Below are 20,127 nucleotides of genomic sequence, written 5' to 3'. Positions count from 1 at the left end.
TCCAATGGAAATTGGACGGCTGCTCAACAAGAACATGCAGAGGATGGGGAACAGGTATGTGTGCTGTTCATAGTAGCTGCAGTGCACATATGCACCTCCTTTTTCTCTGACTACTTGGACATGTACATTATATTCCATTTTGGTGCTGAACAATAGGGAAAAAATCTGCATGTTTCATTAATGCGTGTCCACATCGTGTAAAATCTGAGGTAAATTAGTCACATTTTGCAGGGAATGTTCTGAAGAGAATCACAGCACAAAGGAGGTTGAAAAAAAGGCTACAAAGCTACAATAGCATCCATTTATTTATGTCAATTCTACCCAGGCATCATAACACATTGCCCAATGATATATTGATATTTTAAAATGCTATGTGCAGCAGATTTAAGTACCTCTCAGCAATAACTCCCCAAAAGAGCATCTCTGTTTCCCTCTATTTAATCTCCTCCTTCCTCCCCCTCCTCCACTCTTTTTCCCAGTGCCTTCTGCGATGTCTGGGTGTCATTAATCTGATGGTACTGGAGTGGTACCCATTACAGTCGCACACCCTAAATCAATGACTGATACATGGGGATGTATGTGTGTCTGCATAGCTTAAAAAAAAAAAAAAAAAAAAATGAAAAAAAAATTCCGGCAAAGATTTATATTGTGATGTTCACTGTCTTTTGATTCCTCTCTGTGCTTTGCTGATGATCTTACACTACAGGAGGGCCTAATGAGTTGATGTGCCCTCATGAATAAAGCAAGAAAACCTGCACACACATATGTATGTGCATGCACATACACACAAATGACTCAGACTGTTTGTTTTAAAAAGTGAACAGTGTGATAAATCACAAATGCTGGTTAGAAGCAAATATTTGCATGTGCTAATTGGACTCATTAATGGCACAGATATGGGGGGGGGGAAGAGAGATGAGTGACTACTTAAATATACACCACTGATCAGCTATCTAATTGGAGCTTTGTAATGCGCGCGCACACACACACACACACACACACACACTCAGCACTGTTTGTGCACTGGTGTGTCAGGCTGTAGGAGAGGAATGACTAATACCTTTCTTAGACACACATGCGGACGCACGCGCTCGCACACACTCCGGCAAAGGCTCTTCACTGAACCCCCGTCTGCAAAGAGGCTTTCAAGTAAATTGAGTTTGGGTTTAGGGTCCTGTTTATATTAATGAGTCCACTGCCGGTTGAGTTAGGCCCACTGCTCTGTGTTATTACCTGCTTGATAATGAATGCCAGCTTGACTAGCAGCACTCAATGGAGGCTGCCTCACATAGCAGATAATGCTGCAACTTGCCACTGGCTTGCAAGAATAGATTAGCTGCAATCTCCCAAGACTAGAAAATGATAGCAAATAGTAAATGCGGGCATTTACTGTGTAACCCCTTGCACCTTCAAAGACTTTTACAATTACTACATACAAGACCTTGATCAAACAGCATTAGCAAATAATTGAACACATTTGTTTAAACCATCTGGAAATTGCAGATTGGTGGAATCTTTCTTCACGGGACAGTACAGCGAGTTTAAACTATTTTAGAGGTAATTTGGTAAACATTTTGGTAATTACCTTTTCCCACTATGGAAAGACTCTAACTGATATTATCTAATAGGCTATAAAAGCACAGCTATTGTTAATAACTAATATTAACAATCCCTTATGATTAAGCACCTGGCAACAGTGGGAAGGAAGAACTCCCTTTCAATAAACAGAATATCTAGAAGATCAGGGAGTGACAAGTATTTTTTTTCCAACCAGCTGTGGGGTGAGGAGAAAGATTTACTTTTAAAAAAAAGTAAAAAGGATCCATGAACAACACGTTGGTCATAATAAACAGCTGATGCAGCTTAAATTAAGTAAACTATTTAAGAAAGATGGGCATTTTTAGCCTGCCCTACACTAGTGGCCAATGTGGCAGGCACACAGCAGATGTATAGAGCAGAGTGTTTAGGAAGAGCACTCTATTATGTGGATGGTTATGAAGATGGCACTTAAAGGAATCAGCTGATCATCAGCTCATCTAGATGGCACAAACGACTTCATGCTCCTGCTTAAGACCCATACTATGAGCTCCATTTTAGCGTTTTAATTAAACCACTGGGCACAATAAACTGTGGCTTTATTCTCTCTGTACTCACTGTTTCTCAAGTGGAAAAATGTGCTGCAACATTGTTGTAGCAACTGCTCTTTCCACCCATATGTTTAGAGAATAACAAAGTCTTTTCTCAGTACAGTTGAATGTTACTCTAGAAAAAATATGAAACCTAGGGGGAGAAAAGTGAAGTAGCACTTTGATTCCAGGGACTTACTATGTATAAATATACAACATACATCTTACCAGGACAGCTGTAGACAAAAATGTCAATGCCTCCTACAAAGGATTGCAACACCGCACAGTTACTTTTATTTTACAGGCTCAAAAAAAAAAGAAAGAAAAATCAAAATATGTCTTTACACTCCCAAGGGTAGTGCCGTGTTTTTCTATGAATGCAGTTTGATAGTGAACCAAAAGCCAAGGTTATAGCAGAATAGTGGTTCAAAACATATCTGCATGCTATGGATGACAAACAAATCAGCTTTAATCCACATTTTTGTACACCACACTAAGAACAATCGCAGTATGTAGACAGCCATAAAAAGCATGTCAAGCAGATATTTTTGAAAGTAGTCAGTATGATGGACGGAGGTTGGTGGTTGTCATTTTCATGAATTCCGTTTGTTCTGTCTTTCTTGACAAGAATTTCATATCCAAGCCCCTGGAGTCACGTTTTTTTACACTTCTGTGAACTGCATGAATTCACAACCAAATCGAAAACAGCCGGCTGTGTGTGGCTACTAATAAAAAACTGGGTTGTAACCCAGAACTTTTGTCTTTTATTTTACATCAGCTGGTCATCTAATAAAACAGAAATGCCATGAGAATGAATCTTTAAAAGGTTAGAGTGCAAGGCAGAGGCTCTTCATAAAGCTCGTCTGACTCGGAGTTCAGCCTACAAGCTGAAAATGTTGTAAGCCAGGTGGGATGATTTTTTTTTCTGTTGTAGTGAGCTGTAGTAAGAGTAGCCTATAGCTGGATGTTTGAAAGGCTACTAAAGTCTGTCTGCAGCTGCAAACAGTGAAATCCACAAGCTTTGCTCAGCATGAACAGTCAACATTCTTCATGTGTAGCGATTGTGAGTACGGTACCCTGTGGGTATTACATTGAACTGGCCTCTCAGTGTGTATGTGTGTGTGTGTGTGTGTTGTGCGTCTCGGTAGTCTGCTGGTTCTCTGTGAGTGAAGCTTCAGCAAGCTTTAATAATTCACCAGTCTCTTTTAGCTCCCAGACAAACTCAGTTTTCACCAACAGGGGATTCAAGGAGCAAGCACAGAGGCAGCTCTGATTAACTAGTGTCCAGTCTCACTCTCTCTCTCTCACACACACACACACACACACACACACACACACACACACACACACACACACAGAAAGAGAGAGAGAGAGAGAGACAGGGGCTTCTAATACAGTTCTCTGATTTTACTACCACCAATGCTTCCTTCAACAGCAGCCCATGTAGCACCAGCAAAGAAAAATGTCATACAGTGTGGTAAGTCTGCATTTTAATGCCTGATTCATCTGAAAAGGCTGACAAAGACTGTTCTAGCTCAAAGGTTTCTCTAGACACAAACTTCTACTGCTTGAGTTAGTAGGACACTGCCATTGTTCACTCCATCCCTCAGCATTACACACAATTCAAATGAGACTCCTATTGAAAACAGCACTGACCCATTCCATGCGTGCTGTCAAATTATGTTGTTTTTTCTGTTAGCAGTTTATCATTATTTCATATTATTTTTATATTACACCGAGCTAAATTTGACTCTGTCAGAGCAGCAGTTGGGATTTTTATTAACATAATTTCAGAAAGTGTTGCACGACCGTGTTATCGTTGTATCCCAACAATAACATTATCCAAATAGGGTTGAACGGGTGGAATGCAGGGCAGGCTCCATGATAATCATAACTACGACAGAGAAAGACATCAATTAACACACATTCAGGCCTACAACTAATGTATAATTACCATTCAAGCTCAACTGTGGGAGGAAATTGAGGAACCTGGAGAAAAACTAGTGAGAAACCAGAGGAGACCAGGCCTTCCAGAACATGCAAAAAGACCCCAGATGACCAGTGTATTCAAACCCAGAAGCTTTATGCTGTTAGGTGACAGTGCCCTCAGACAAACTGTATAAAATGTAAACCAGACATAATGTTTGACGGGCAGCTACTGGAGGATTATTTTCCCCTTGGCCTTTGCTCCCACCAGTGGGATGTATCCTGTGAAGCAGGCAGCATCTGAACTGGAACACAGCAGTAAAATACTTGCTACACAGAGGTTGTTGGTAACCCCACAAATACAGGGGTTCACATAAAGTTATTTTTCCTTTCACTAACTCAGTTTATACTCTAACATTAAAATGACCCTCTGCCCTCAATTCTGTACACAACAGGAAACAAAAACAACCAAACTCCCAAAACCACAACATGCTGGAGGATAGAAAAAATATGGGAGATAGAAATTGCAGAAGCTTAAAGATAGAGAGAAACATAATCAAGACTGGTGATGATTTAAAAACACAAATCACATTTTGTTTGCTTTGATTTAAATTTGACAAAAAATGTTAAGTTCTGTCACATATCTCCCAGTAATCGCTGCTCATTGCCATAATGAAGACGGGAAAATTAGCTGCACTTAAACAAGGACAAAAAACAAACAAACAAAAAAACAACAGCAACACATCAGAGATCAAGCAAGCATAGCTCAAGCAGAAACAGTTGGCAACACGGGTAATAGTCAACATCAGACTGCATATTAATGCTTGATGGAAGCAGAAAAATATGTCAGAGCCTGAGGGGCAACCAAAACATACGATCATCATAAGCTATATATGCACTTAATATGATATCTGTCCCCTCCTCCCCCTTTTGTTTTCTATGGCAATATTACTATAAAATCCATGGTTTCAGCTTTTTTTTTTTAGTCATATAGTAAGCCCCCAGCATCTGCATACAACAAGGTGGAAAACTACTTTTTCAAAACGACATTGCAAACATAGCTAAACGTAAATGTTACAATAAACGTAACTAGTAGAAGGCTTGCAAAGTGATAGCTTACTAATGGAAAATAAAAGGTTGGAGGTCCATAATGGCTTACAGATCCTTGAAGGCCTAAGGCGGTCACTCCTAGGGGTGGGTTTTGATTATCGATTTATCGATTAAAATCAATTGTGGCTTGGATAACATGATATCGATTCATTAAAATCCTGAATTGATTGATTTTTAAATATAAATTTATTTTGCCCGAAACGCCAGAATCTCAGGTTAAACCTCACAAAATTTCTAAAACCACCAAACAGCTAAAACAGTATACATGATAAAATAACTGTACAAGAATACAACATACCTAATAAAATAACTTAGAGTATTGATAGCAAACACCAAATATGAATTAACAAATAACTCTCATGCTGTATTAAAAGCCAGTAAATAAAAATGCGTTTTAAGATAAGATTTAAAAAGATTGACAGTGGGAGCCTGTCTGATGTATAGGGGTAAATTATTCCTACGACTGCAAATGCTCGATCGCCTCTATGAACCAGTCTCGACCTTGGTACAGCTAAAAGCAAAAGATCACTTGATCTAAGAGATCTAAAGGGGGTATAAGTCTGCAAGAGGTCAGACAAATACCCGGGAGCCTGTCCATTCAGGGCTTTGTAAGTTAACAATAAAATTTTAAAGTTAATTCTGAAGCGGACAGGGAGCCAATGAAGAGAGGCAAGCACCGGGGAAATGTGTTCACATCTTTTAGTACGTGTCAGAAGACGAGCTACCTTTGATAAAGTCTCACAAGTGTCAGCTTTCTTTTTATAGATATAAAAAATATAGATATGTACTGATAAGTGATCAGAATTATAATACGAGGCAAAATTTCCTCGATTCAAATCGAATGGAATCGAATCGGGACCTTGTGAATTGGAATCAAATCGATTCTAGAAATCAGTGACGATACCCCAGCCCTAGTCACTCCTACACAAAGCAGTTTTTTCAGCCACATGAAGAAAAAAACATCATGTTGCAGGTCCATAAATATATAGAAGGTGAAGATGTTCTGCTTATGCTACATGAATTAAGTTAAACCACTGGGGCTCACTACAAATTCACAAAACAACTTAACACAATGAGTTTCTTTTAACTCTCTTCTGAATAAAATGCACACACACACACACACACACAGAGAGACACACTAACGCAGAGACTTGACAGTGATCAGTATTGAAAAGGCTACATTGTAACCCCATGTCTAATTTCACAGATGCTGAACAAATTGTCCTCTAACCTAAAGAACGTGTTCGTGCGGGTGGTATAATTTGTGCGACTGCGTATGTGTGTGTTTGTTTGTGTGTGTATTCATCTCAGATTCAGACAATGAGAAAATGTCAGGGAGGCGTGACGAGAGCACAAGATGCAGGGGGAATGTCTATGTGATTGTGTCTGCTGGTACATCTTGACACTATGCAAGCCAGCGTGTGTGTACGTGCGCGTGTATGCACAAGGGTGTGGGATGTAGCCAATACAGTAGAAGAGTACGTCTCTGCATTAGGCTGCAGTGCAGAAGAGCCAACATAAACAAACACACACACACACACACGCACCTCTTCAGCATTCAAAAGTCGTCACGTATCTGTTTGATGCAAGCTGACAGTTTCACTTCTAAACCGATTTACAGTGAAATGACACTTACACATCCTCACTCTCTGCTACAGCAGCAATGAATAGCCAAACACGTCACTTTCCCCCCCTAACGCCAACATGCTAAAATGTACATTGCATTTGTGTGTGTGTGTGTGTGTGTACATGCACAGGATGTCTCTCATATACTCGTAACCTACAAGTATTTCTTGCATCTCATTCAAAGAAATCCTATTTCCTCTTCCAAAATTATCTGAGTAGTTATCTGACGTGGAGAGTCATCTATACATTTCTGATATATTCATGGATATTTAAATAAAGCAGCATCATAAAAGCCCCGCAGAACTATCCAAGTGTCATAAGAGTTCAAGCTTGACTTTATTGCTTTTGTCAAATGAATGTGTGGGGAGTAGTTTCCAGCCAAATCTATTTACTCCTAATAAAAAACTATGTCAGCTCAGGAGCTTACCTCAGTGACCACAACCAGTGCAAGGTTTAACCTTATTACAAACAATAGCTCCCTGATGGATATCTAGCAGTATGTGAAACGGTACTCCGTGTGTGTATCTGTGTGTTTAAGTATGAGTGTGTGTTTAGGTTTCCTTTTTAGTGGGGGTGTATCTTTGAAAATACAACTTACACACATCAATCCATCTCCTCATAAATGGGCTGTCAGAAAAAGTTGTTTTTGTTCAAAGAAAAGCCAGATAGGAAGCAGGAAGGAGGCAAATAGAAGAAAGCGTGCAGAAAAGAGAAAAGAGAGGAGAGATCAAAAAGAAGCTGAGCACACAGAGAGAGCAGTGGGTCTGATTGTGCAAAGAGTTTCTCCCTGCTGGGTTTAAACCCAATCTAGAGAATGCACAGCTGCCAGAGACCCTGATAATGAAATGATTCTGACATTGTTTTGTCAAGAAAATCAGGTTCAATAATCAGATATTTAATTGTATGGAACAGATTCTGCTATGATAACTTGACTTCATAAAAAACTATGTGCAGATTACACTAATTTGTTCATGTGTTCAGCTCACTGTTCTCCTCAATACATGATGACAACACATTGTGACAGGCTGATCTTTCCCAGCCCGTTTCCTTCCCACCCACACGATCCATCTGCAAAAAGCACAGAGGCAGTCCCTGAATGTTACAGTCAGATGACATTTATGGCATGACAGGACACTTTTAACACATTCCCCACTGTATGTGTATGTGCTTATGGGTGTGTGTTCACATTAATGCGCGCATGTATGTGCGTGCAAACCCAGGATGTGTTCCCGTCTGGTTAAATGTGACATTTCCACGGATAGCGCTTCTGAGGACAAAGCCTCATTAAAGGTTATCTTTTAATTACGAGAACAACTTGGGGTCATAACGAGGTTATAATGCCCACTTCTCCCCTTGCTTTCACACACAGAGTGACACGCAGGCGTGTTAAGAGTGGGATGTTTTGTCCGACCTGATATCAGATGTGAAACCACTCAACTTTAAAGATCAATCACCACAATAGCCGTATTGTCCTTTCTGTCCTTTCTAACGTCAGTGTCCGCAAAAACATTTACAGTACACACGCACATCTATCAAATCCTCAAACTGATAAGCACATAAAGCTAAACCAAATATGGTCTAATAGTTTAAAGTAATGTCAGCTTGTGAAATAAATTCTGCTCTGTGCTTAGTGGTATCCATTGCATCACCAGACTGAGTTTTAGGCAGGAATATGAAACTGTTAGAGACAGGCTAGAGCATCAGCGTGAATGTGCTAGAGTAAGGCTGCAGCCTTTTTATCATGCAGAGTGCATGACAGACAATTACAAGAGAAAAACTGGAAACTTCAGTATGAATCTTAAGCTTTGAGAAGTATGTAAAATAAATTTGAAACCTTTCCACAACTTTCCACAACTTGGTGTCTAAAAACACTTAGTGTGCAAAGATTAAATATAAGTTTAAAGCAGAAAAGGTTATTTTCCTGATATCACAAATATATGGGCTGCTGTAATTTGTTATAGACTAGCTTCGACTAAACTAAATTAGTGTGCACAAAAATCACTAATCAGGATCATAAGCACCACTCAATTATTATCTATTTATGCACTTATTTTTACATAGATAGGGTATCTCCGGCATATTTCTTAGCTGAAGCACCTCTTACTCTGTACAAACCTAAAGAGCATCCATTAGCTTTTCTTACCACAGCAGCTGAATTTGAATGTTGTGTAAAAGAGAGTGATACTTGGGAGATCTGCTGGCTCCTCAAGTTAAAATGTACCCTTTCATAGCAGCAGTTTCCAAACACTTGACATAGCTCAGACTCTACCATCAGGTTCCAGCTGTTAATTCAATGTATACTGATAATGGTGCTCTTTAGAGAACATATAGTCTGATACATTTTCTCACTTTCCAATATTCCAGCTCAGACCATCACTAGGTGATGTTCTTGTCCATTTATGGCCTCCAGTGTGGTACAGCATTCATTATAAACAACACTGTCTAAAAACAAGTCTTTATGCCTAACTGCTATGTTCTCAGCAGTTCTTTGGACTCCACAGGCAACATTAGTTTAAAATACTTGTATATATAACACAGTGCTTTTCATATCTGTCTCAGTATTATTAATTTGTCTGATGAAACCTCTCTCAATAAGCCTTCATCTGAACAAATTTGTCTGTGCTTTGAATCACTCGCTGTTGGTTTCATGGTTCACTGATCTCATCTGGGTTTTTGTGAAGTATGAAAAGGTTTTAAAGGCTCAATTGTTATCTTCAGAAAGATCTCTTGCTTAATAATATCGTCAAGTAGGTTCATGTATCACCTGGCAAACTAAATACAACCCTGTCTAGCAAACTACAGACATGGAAAAATCTTTAAAAGAACAGAAAAACTAAACGCTTTCTTTAATCACATCATACCAATGCCAGTCTGAAGAACAATGCAAAGTGTGTCTACACTCAGTTTACCCAAGTAATTCAAGTATGACTTGAAAATAAAATATGACAGCTGAATAGCACTGAATTATGCAGCCTGCATCACTGCTTGCCTTCAATGGCTTCCTATAATACTCTGTATAGTGTCTTAAAGTGCTTTGTATAATATCCATATAGGGGAGTGTCAGTGCAGACCTGTCAACTTCAGATGGTGTTTTGACAGCCTATTTTTAACCAAAACACAAATTTAATACATAAGTTTAAATGCTGTCTTGAACTAGAACAATAGCACTTAGTGGTGGAACAACAGAGTGTTTCAAGAGCATGAAACACTTGCTTTTCTCACTCAAATGAAAAACCGAACAGTTAAGTCCCACACGCACAAAAAGGAAAACAATTAACGAATCTCCAGCGACTTTGTATTGCATGATTTCAATTCTGAATTCATGCAATACAAATCAAATTATTCATGCAACACAAGTCAATTCTTTCTGCTAGCAAAAAAAAGAACTAATTGCCTAAAAACATGCCTAAACTGTGTCGGGGTGTAACAGCAGCAGGGTAAAGAACACACAACTAAGATTTTATAAGTTGCCAAATCAAAAACACATTAATAAGACATGAGTCGCACCGTCTGCGAGAAAGGTAACCTTCATGTGCAACAACCACTTTGTCAATACGTCCAGCCCTCATTTGCCCATTGGCTTTCAGCAGCAAGTTTAACGCATTAAAGATATAATTTTCTTGGCTAATTCTGATTTTTGATTTGTGTGTCTGACATTAAAGGTGACCTCCCAATGCTGATGTTTTCTGATTCCACTATAATTGGCAACATATACAAAAAAAAATAAAAAATCTTTAATGCAAAATGTTATTTTCATAATGAAATAACCTATTAAATGTTATCATTTCCCCCAAAATGCAATAACTCTTTCCCCCATACAGTTTTTCACACACAGCTGCATAAGCGGACACCACCCTGACTCTAACTTCTGATCCACACGCATCAATTTTGTTCTATAAAACGACCTGGAATACATTTAAAAAGGAGCTTTAAGAGTTACTTCAAGTGGTAAATAGTTAAATTACAGGATCTAAAAAAAAAAATGCTGCCATACTGTATATATTGACATTTACCTAACATATTTTACGTTACCAAACAAAAGCAAAAGATTTATATAAACAAAAGAAATGTGCTTACATCATTTTCCATTACGTTTATAATTTCACCAGGTAACAGGACATTGACTCTTTTCTCTTTTTTACTCATCTCCATAATTTTCCTTGTAAATGCTTTGATGTTCTGACTGCTCATATCGAAACTGCTGGCGTATGGGAACATTATACTCGCTGTTTACTGTACGACAAAAGTGGCATCACATCCACTGGTGCAAGCCATGTTTTGGTGTCGTTTCAGCTAGTCGAGTACTTGTGTAACCCCCGTGTGTTTTGCCATTGCAGCACATGGGCTATACAGGAAGTATAAATACATTTAGGTGTGTGATGACATCACGGTCAGTACATGATGCAACCAATGTCTAGTGGATAAAATGGGCCCTTACAGCTGGCTCTGATTTCTGGTCAGCTTTAACTAGACCCACTTTCATTTTGTTAGCTTCTTTAAAACATCCATGTTCAGCAGGGTTAAGGGGATTTACCACTTTTAAAACATGTCTTAAAACCAATTTACTTACCTGCACCACTATGTGCGTGTTGTACATGTATGAAAAGGATCATAATCAGACATGCGTAAGGCCAACCAGCCAGTCACTCAGTAACTGGTCTGGACTGAGAACACTAAATCCGCCAATTCTGGTCCCTGGACAATCGATCGGTGCATCTCTAGGCACTCTGGTCTCTATTGCTATGCTATGCACTGCACACATTGCTTGTGAACCACGCCATGACAGCAGATAACAGTGCTACTACGTTCATTGGTAGCTAAGTTTGATCTATTTTGGCAGTATTTGAGCCTCAAGAATCCCCTTGAGACAATGCAAAACAGACACAAGAGGATAGATACAAATTATAAACAGGTACCAAAGTTAAAAGAATGACAAAGCTCTCTAATAACACTGGAAGATCTCCAGTTGTCTCTGTCTTGCTAAATGCAATAGCAGACATTCCAAGAGCCTGTTTGATTTGAGCTTTCTAGGACCAACTGGCTCCATTCCTCCATGTTAATGTAATCATATTACCACACAGGAACGCTTTTGTCATAGGCTTCTGTCAAAAGAGTAATGGAAATGCTCGCAGGCTTTATATAAGTAAGAAGGAGAACAGGGTCTAGAAAAAGAGCAGAGCTGTGTAAAAAGCCTATATGCAGGACCTAATTTCATGCAATCAACAAAGCCACTTTGTGTCAAACCTTTGCTCTTTTTAAATCCTGCCTTTAAAGAAGCTGCAGGCCTCTGAATCAAGACTTGGACATGCCTCACCGAGGCTTGCAATTTCATTTCACACTGAATAGAATTAGCCAATGGACCAACCTTACAAAGTGGCTTTAAAAGATTTTAGTTCCACCCCAAAACACTCAGCATGTGAAGATGAGAGTATGCGCATTTCTGTGAGTGCATGAGTGCATCAGACAGAAATGTGTAAAAGAAATAGATTCAAAAAGGTCATGACTAAAATGTCTTTTTACTTTAGACAATTACCTAGGAATGCTCCACTGCAGGGGCGGCCTTTAATATCAATATGTCCATTTCATCTGAAGCCAAGCATTTGCCTCCCACCATGACTGCAGAGAGAGAGCGACTGAACACCCAGGAGAGCAAGACTGAGGTAACAGCCTCGCTACCTGCACCTCTCTCTCTTTGGGTTTCTCTGTTGGTGTCTGTTGCTCTCAGTCCAAAAATTTGCTGTCTTTTAGCTTTAGCTCTATATTTCCTAAACACACTAGTTATTAAAACCTAATTATTCCAATTACCCTCTTTTTAACCAGCATCGACTTTGTTCATATTTTTGATTATGCACCAGAATTTCAAACCTCCTAATGAACTGAGACACATCGCATCTTTCCCTGCAATTTCCACTGTGAGTTTGTTAGATTAAGATGTGATACATGAAAGAAGGACAGAGATACACAGAGCGCAAGAACAACAGGAAAAAAAAAAAAAAGAGTAAACTGAACCTCTGTGTTTGCTGCTTTGTGGTTCTGGCTATGCTCCAACAGGGCCTCAGGACCCAGTGTTGCAGTTCTGATGAAAAGAGCTCTGCAGCCCCACTCTTCTCTCACTGTTTCCTCCAACCATTTCTCCAGTCCCCATAGCCCCCCAGCCTGCATCATTCGCCTGTACTTGTTAGTTTTCCCCACACCTCTTGCTCCCTCCCTGCCTGTACCCTGCCATTGTGATCCATGTGTTGTGCTCCTGCAGAGACTTGCTGAGGCAGCAGAAAGAGGGAATATTTACAGATCAGTCAAATGGGGTTGAGCTCTGCTCCTATACTGCACACTCACAGTTCCTCGTCAATCACTGCTACAACAGCAACGCACAGCCAGGGACACTGCTACACAAATACAGGCATTTTAGCCACTCTGAATCTGAGCACACAAACATTCTCACTTACCAGTCTGTCCATACACATATTCAAACCCTTCCAGGCAAGTTAAAAAAAAAGTGTATATATATATATATATATATATATATATATATATATATATATATATATATATAAAATATATCTTGTTAGAAAGCTTCAAAATAATCTATACCTTCTCCTAGGGCAGAGCAATATGGACCCAAAGTCATATTGTTAGGCTCAGTGGCAATACACCATAGAGCCATGTGAAAATTAAAGTTCACAGGGTCCAAGTTTAGACAATGCACTACTCAGAGAAGTTCATGACAGTTCCTGAGTACATGAAAAACCCTAAACAAGTACGGCTTGTTGGGAAGGGTTGCCCCTTCTCTCTAAAAAGAACATGGTAACATGACTTAGGTTTGCAAAGTTGCATTTCAACAAACCACAAGACTTTTGGATCCATATCCTTTGGAAGAGACAAGACCAAGGTGGAGGTGTTTGGGAAGACGGCAGAGCACCACATTTGGTGAAAACCAATCTTTGTGGTTTAAAGCACAAAGACTTTATACCTACTGTCAGGAGGGATGATGATTAGGGCTTGTTTTATAGCCACACAACCTGGGCACCTTGTAGTAATTGAGTCGACCATGATTACATCAAGCTATTGCTGGTGGTTCTACAAAATGCTACACAATCACGGGGTGCACTTAGTTTTTCAGAGTACTGCCTAGAGTCACATGAAGCATGACTCTTAACATCTGTATACATATTTGTCGCCTCTTTTAATGGTTCTGGAAGCAGCAGTAACAAAAACTCTGTTAACATTATAAAGTAACAATACCAACTCTAAAACATTCAATTCAATTCAATTCAGTTTTATTTATATAGCACCAAACAGTTGCCTCAAGGCACTTCATATTGTAAGGTAAAGACCCTCCAATAATACAGGGAAAACAGAGAAAACCCCAACAACCAGATGAACCAAAATATTAAAAGGTGATCAAAGTAAGACAAAAATTAAGGTGTTAGGGGGGAAAAAAAATCTTCTACTTTGGAAACATAAATAAATTCAACAAATTCCTTTTTTCCCCATGAAAATCATGTTTGATTTGTGAGCGAGTCAGTGTATTGCAAGCATCCGTTGGGTAAAATAAACAAGCTTAAGAATCTGACCAAGCATTAGCTGGTATATTTCAGTCAACACTGAACATGTAGTGAGCCGCGGTAACCAGACCAACTGCTCATGCTCTAAAAATTCAGCCTCAGCCAAAATAAGACTAAAGGTCAGAAAATGCTAGGTGAACTAGGACAACACATTCACACTATACAGGCCAAAACATGAGCGTATGCCCACTTTCATGAGTAAAAGTGAGAGACATGCAAGCCTTACAAGGCATTCACTGCTGTTTTAAATGGGTGATTCTTATGGTTTTTTTTTTTATTGCTTTTCTGTATGGGTGATGCCTCTTGGGCATGAAAAGATGTAGCTCACTCTTTTATCTTCACTCAGGAGCAAATACTCTGATTCTGCGTGTTCACAGCAGGGACCTAATCAGAACAGCACACGTTGAATGTAGATGCAAAAAGATTATAAAGATGCAGGCTGGAAAAAAAACAACCTAAAGCTGCATGTGTGTAACTTGTCAATTCTGCTTTCATGAGTTAAGTTCAAAGATTGAACTTAACTGTCTGAACTGAACTTGACTATCTGATCTGTTATTGCCAAAGCCAGAACAACAAGCTACAATGTAACACAGCAAACTGAAAACCCATCGTTTCTTTCTACCCTTTCTCACTCTTTTCCTGTTTATTCTACAATGCCTTAACTTGTGGATATGTAAGGGATGAATCACTAAGTCCAATGAGGGGGGTCACAGACAATGCAGATAAGCACACATACACACAGTAATGCACTGCTCTGCTCTAAGCAAACAGATGATGCTGCCAAAGAGAGGTGTTGCGCCTGCTAACTCTGTCAGCCCAACAAGGTCAGCACTGAAAACACAGGCAACGTGTGTGCCTGTGTGTGTTTGTGAATGTGGACTTTTTGTGTGAAGTGTGTAAACAGCATAGGAGACCTTGACATCCACTTTCCAAATCTACTACCCAGCTGGGTAGAAGCTCTTACGCCCTGATCACCCTGTTGCTGTGCTGACACCCTGTCAATTAATTTGACCCTCCCCACCCTCTGGCCTTGTTACATTACAGCACCTCTTTGCCCACCTCTCCCACCTTGGTATCTTTGTACCTCACCTGCCAGTAGGGTCAACAAGAGCCATAATGTCAGCAACTAGGCTGGCATCAGGGTAACACTTTGCCCAATGATGATGTCACTCAAGGACAAAGAGTCACACTCAATCAGTGTAGCAGCTGTGACCTATTCAAAACTTTATTTCATGGATTCATCACATTTAAGGTCATGAACTTGTGCATATCCGATGTGACACACTCAGAGGCTTAATGTCACACTTTAATGCTTTTAAATCATACTTAACACTAATTGGAAATGACATTAGTTATCAGTCATTTTAATGGTCATCCTCCAAACATCCTGCTTAATTTATGTTTAGCATATCAGCAGTGTAGCTCGTAGCACGTAGGTCGACTGGGTCCACCTCCTGACACGATGACTGAAGCCAATTAGAGTCTGCTGTGAATAACTACTACCTTACATTTCTGTGCATTTATGCAGTATGGATGAAAGATGACAGCATGGCACCAAAACAAAAGTTTTCTCAATTATAGATTAAGCTCCTTTTTTTTGCACATTTCCAATTTATACTGAAAATATATATATATCACAAACCATATGTTTCAGATGAATTCAGCAACCAATGATGTAATTTAAAGTAAAAATACTTTCTGACACTCCCTGGGCATGTTTTGACCACTCTTTAAAGATTATAGCCCTAAAAATAAGTGTTAGCTTTCTCTAGCACTGCACCCTTGAGTACAGGGTGCAGTAAAAATGATGACATTCCCTACAAGTTACCATAACAGACTAGTTATTCGTTTAATATACATATAACAGCTGCTTTATTATTAGGTACACCTTGCCAGGACCCTCATTTGCCTTCAGAACTACCCTAATTTGTTGTAGCAACAAGGTGCTGGAAAAAATCCTCATGTTTTTTTAGGTCGTACTAATGTGATAAGATCACACAGTTACTGCAGATTTGTTGTCTGCACAATCACGATGAGACTCTCCTGTTCCACCAAAGGTGCTGCATTGGACTGGGATCTGTGGGTACAGGGAACTCAGTATGCCATCTTGAGGATGTCTACACGCCCAAATGCTAAATGCCCTGTATTTGTATAGCGCTTTACTAGTCCCTAAGGACCCCAAAGCGCTTTAAACGTTCAGTCATCCACCCATTCACACACACTATCACACACATGATGGCAAGCTACATTGTAGCCACTGACAGAGGCGAGGCTGTCAGACACTGGCGCCACCGGGCCCTCTGACCACCACCAGTAGGCAACGGGTGAAGTGTCTTGCCCAAGGACACAACGACCGAGACTGTCCAAGCCGGGGCTCAAACCAGCAACCTTCCGATTACAAGGCAAACTCCCAACTCTTGAGCCACGATCGCCCCAAGTGATTGGCTGATTCGATTTTTTCTGCTAATGAGCAAAACAGGTGTGCCTAATAAAGTGGTCAGTAAGTATAGTCAGGCCTTATAAAGCAGACAAAAAGAAATCAGAAATATAATGAGCTTTGATCTGTAATTTAAAACTGAAACCATTACAGTTAAACAAATTATTTATGACTTCCATGTGTTTTTTAACCTGATGTTTGCAAATTACCATTACACACAACTCCACAGTATTGATATTTTTCAAAGGGTAAGATCTTTAATTTCTTTCACACCCTTCAAAAACATTTAACATTAGCACATTTGTGAATATGGAGTGTAACAGACATCTTGTTATCAAACATGTTGCCTGAAGACACACTGACCTGAGCAGGGTGGCCATCTGTATGGCTAGTGCTGCAGATCTTTCCTTTATTTTGGTCTGTTTGAAATGAGCCAACAAAGTCCATTTCTTCTCTGCAGACATGAACTGTCGGGAATGTTGAAAACCTCATCTCTTTCTGCTCCATCTACATTGTGTGCCTCGCTGTCTACTTGACTGTTGCCTTTTTTCTGCTGTCTTTATGTCTATTTGTCCATCTGTCTGTGTTTCTCATTCGTTTTCAGGAGTATTGGAGAGGAATGCCTCAAGTAAAAGTTGAGCCAACTCTGAGCCAGACGTTAATAATTGAGGAGGGCAGGAGGCGAGAGAATGGCTCCTGCAATATTCATATGTCATATTGACTTGACTGCCAGCCACTCGCCCATGCACCCAGTACTTATGAAGTCTCACAGATGACTGAGGATGCAATGCTGTGTCCTCCCCCATCCCCTGCCTCCCTACTATCCCCCTTTTCTTCCCACTATACATTTTCTCATCTCCCGTCCATATGCCACCTCCTTTTTCTCCACCCTCTCCCTCTCTCTGCTGCCTCTCCTCTTGTCCCCTTCTCTTTCTCTCTGCCACTTCTTCTCATCCCCTTCTCATCTGCTGCCATCTCTCTGAAGATTATGGCATGCCCATGGGCCAAATTCAATTATAGGCCAAATTAAAGAGATGCTTCTCAATTCCCTTAACAGAAAAAAGGAACACACACATGCACCAGATATGCCAAGGCTACAATCATACACATACACAAAACTAACACAGCACATACAGCCCACCACATCCTGCCCACTCAACACATAAACAAAAAAGGCAGATATATAAATTTCCCAAATTTTCCAACATAATAAACCATTGACAAGTAAACCGACAAACTCATTTCAGATTGTGTTCTCAAGTTCGGCTCCCTCTCCAAGTGTTGTTACATCACTGACAAAGCTTTCCCACTGTTTCTCACTCAAAACCTGCCCTTTCTGCTTCTCCATCTCTCCAGGCCTGAGATGTAGTTATTAATGAGCCATATTAATCATAACATCGCTGTGAGTAAGAAGCCAGACGCCCGACTGTTCCAAATCTAGGAGGACAATCTGATGAATTAGACAGCAAAGCAGGGAGAACCATCGTTAGTACCAGCCGTTTCCATTTTAACATCAGCTTTAAAATATCAAATCCTCAAAAAGAGTTGGAGCGGTTCTGAGGTCAACCAATTATCGAGCGCCGCAAGCAACACTGGCTGCCTTTCAACATGATTAGATCTGAACCCACCAGAGGACATCCGGTCCACTTGTTCTCTTGTATAAAGAGCTAAGATTAAAAAGCTCCGAATGAAATTTAAAAACAATGTTTTTGTATATGCTGTAAATTCTGCATCTGCTGCTCCAAGAGTAATTTCAGGAGTGAGATGAAGGAGAAAGAGGGACGTGACGAGATGAAGCCCGTGCATCTAAAAATAAATAAATAAATAAAAATAAAAATAAAAATAAAAATGACAACATACATTTTGGTAATTTGCATTGTTTTTGCTTGGAGGGCTTTAAGAGGCGGAACAACTGTCATGACTCCCAGGCCAATAAAATCCACTGAAAATCTATGAGAACATTTATTAAAATGCAGAATTTGTGCATGCATTCCTGAAAAACAAATTTTTTAATAACACACTTTTTTTTTTAAATAAAACAATGAAATGATAAAAACAGTACAGTGCTGCTACAGTACAGGGGCATGCCCAATAGAGGTGTTTTAAAGTCCACTTATTTGTATTTGTCAACTTATTCTATTTTTTTATTTTTAATTCATTTAGTAATTTTATCCATCTGGGATAATGACACCATCCACAGTCAGTTCATTCAGTTGTTGCTACACAGCAAGTGCTGCCATCTTGCTGAAGAAGAAATGCTTCTCGTGCCACTATTCTGTAGAAAGTCCTACCATCATCAAATGCTGTCTGCAGAAAGAGATCCACAAGGAACCTGTTTTATTGATAACCTGTTGCTTATACACTAATAAACAGTATTATGTCATTTAAGACAGTATCTGCACTTCTGCTTGACATATATGTACACCTAAGCACACCCATTAAAAACCCCAACGCAATGAGATCACAACCACTACAGTAAAAATCCCTCCAGAGTTCAAATGGCTTACAAGTCCTATGGTGGTAATGCATGTGTAGCATTCTGCCCAGGTATGCAGGTATGTGCATGTGGCTGAATGTGCTAGGTGGGTGTTGCTGTGCATCAGGATAAAGGAATAATAATAGTACACCAAGCTGAACAAATTGGGCCAACGTGAAATAGCCATAAACCAGCATCTGTCCATACTGTCCTTCCTGAACCAGGTTTGTAACGTTAGTCCACACCAACACCCAGTTAACCACACACACACAGACAATCAATTTGTTGAGCACAAGCACAGTGCAGTAATAAATATGCAAATAACCACACAGTTTGTGTTTGGGCGAGCATCTGTGTGTGCGCTAAAGGAAACAAATAGTACTCACAAGGAGAGTAGGCGTAAGCTTTTGTGTCATCCTGAGCTGAAATAACACACGGCGAACAATGCCCAAGTTTGCACCCAACACGCTCAGACAAAAATGACCTATCCATGATAGGGACTGTGTACAGATGGATCAACAAATACAAACGGATCAATTGGAAAGCAGTACTATCCACTTCCCCTCCAGCCCTTAAGCACAAACACACTCTCCATGACTGTGACAGTGGGATGGGAGAGAGGGTGTCTGTCATTGTCCTGTAAGGGGATATCTGAGCTGATGTTGGCGACTTATCCACACTCTTCATAATCCATTGTGTGTCTATTTTTGTGCGTGTTGGTGTGTATGTGTGTAGCCGACGAGGCCTGCTGTTGTTGATAAGGGCTGAGGGCTTAGTCCTCAGTCACAGGGACACACTCGGAGCATTAATGAGCCCACAGCACAGAGGAGAGCCTCTGCCAAAAAGGTCTTTATCAGACAC

At 39.9% G+C, this 20,127-nt stretch overlaps 1 long non-coding RNA gene across 1 annotated transcript in view; it reads right to left on the bottom strand.

Moving 5' to 3' along the window:
- Positions 1 to 20,127, bottom strand: part of LOC120738719 — a 99,337-nt gene that overhangs the window by 74,223 nt on the left and 4,987 nt on the right. The window lies entirely within an intron of this gene.

This window comes from Simochromis diagramma, unplaced genomic scaffold, assembly GCF_900408965.1.
Source record: "Simochromis diagramma unplaced genomic scaffold, fSimDia1.1 OVJJ01000026.1, whole genome shotgun sequence".
In the NCBI taxonomy this organism is placed as follows: domain Eukaryota; kingdom Metazoa; phylum Chordata; class Actinopteri; order Cichliformes; family Cichlidae; genus Simochromis; species Simochromis diagramma.
The sequence above is the reverse complement of the archived record's forward strand: the minus strand, read 5'-3'. Positions and strand labels throughout refer to the sequence as shown.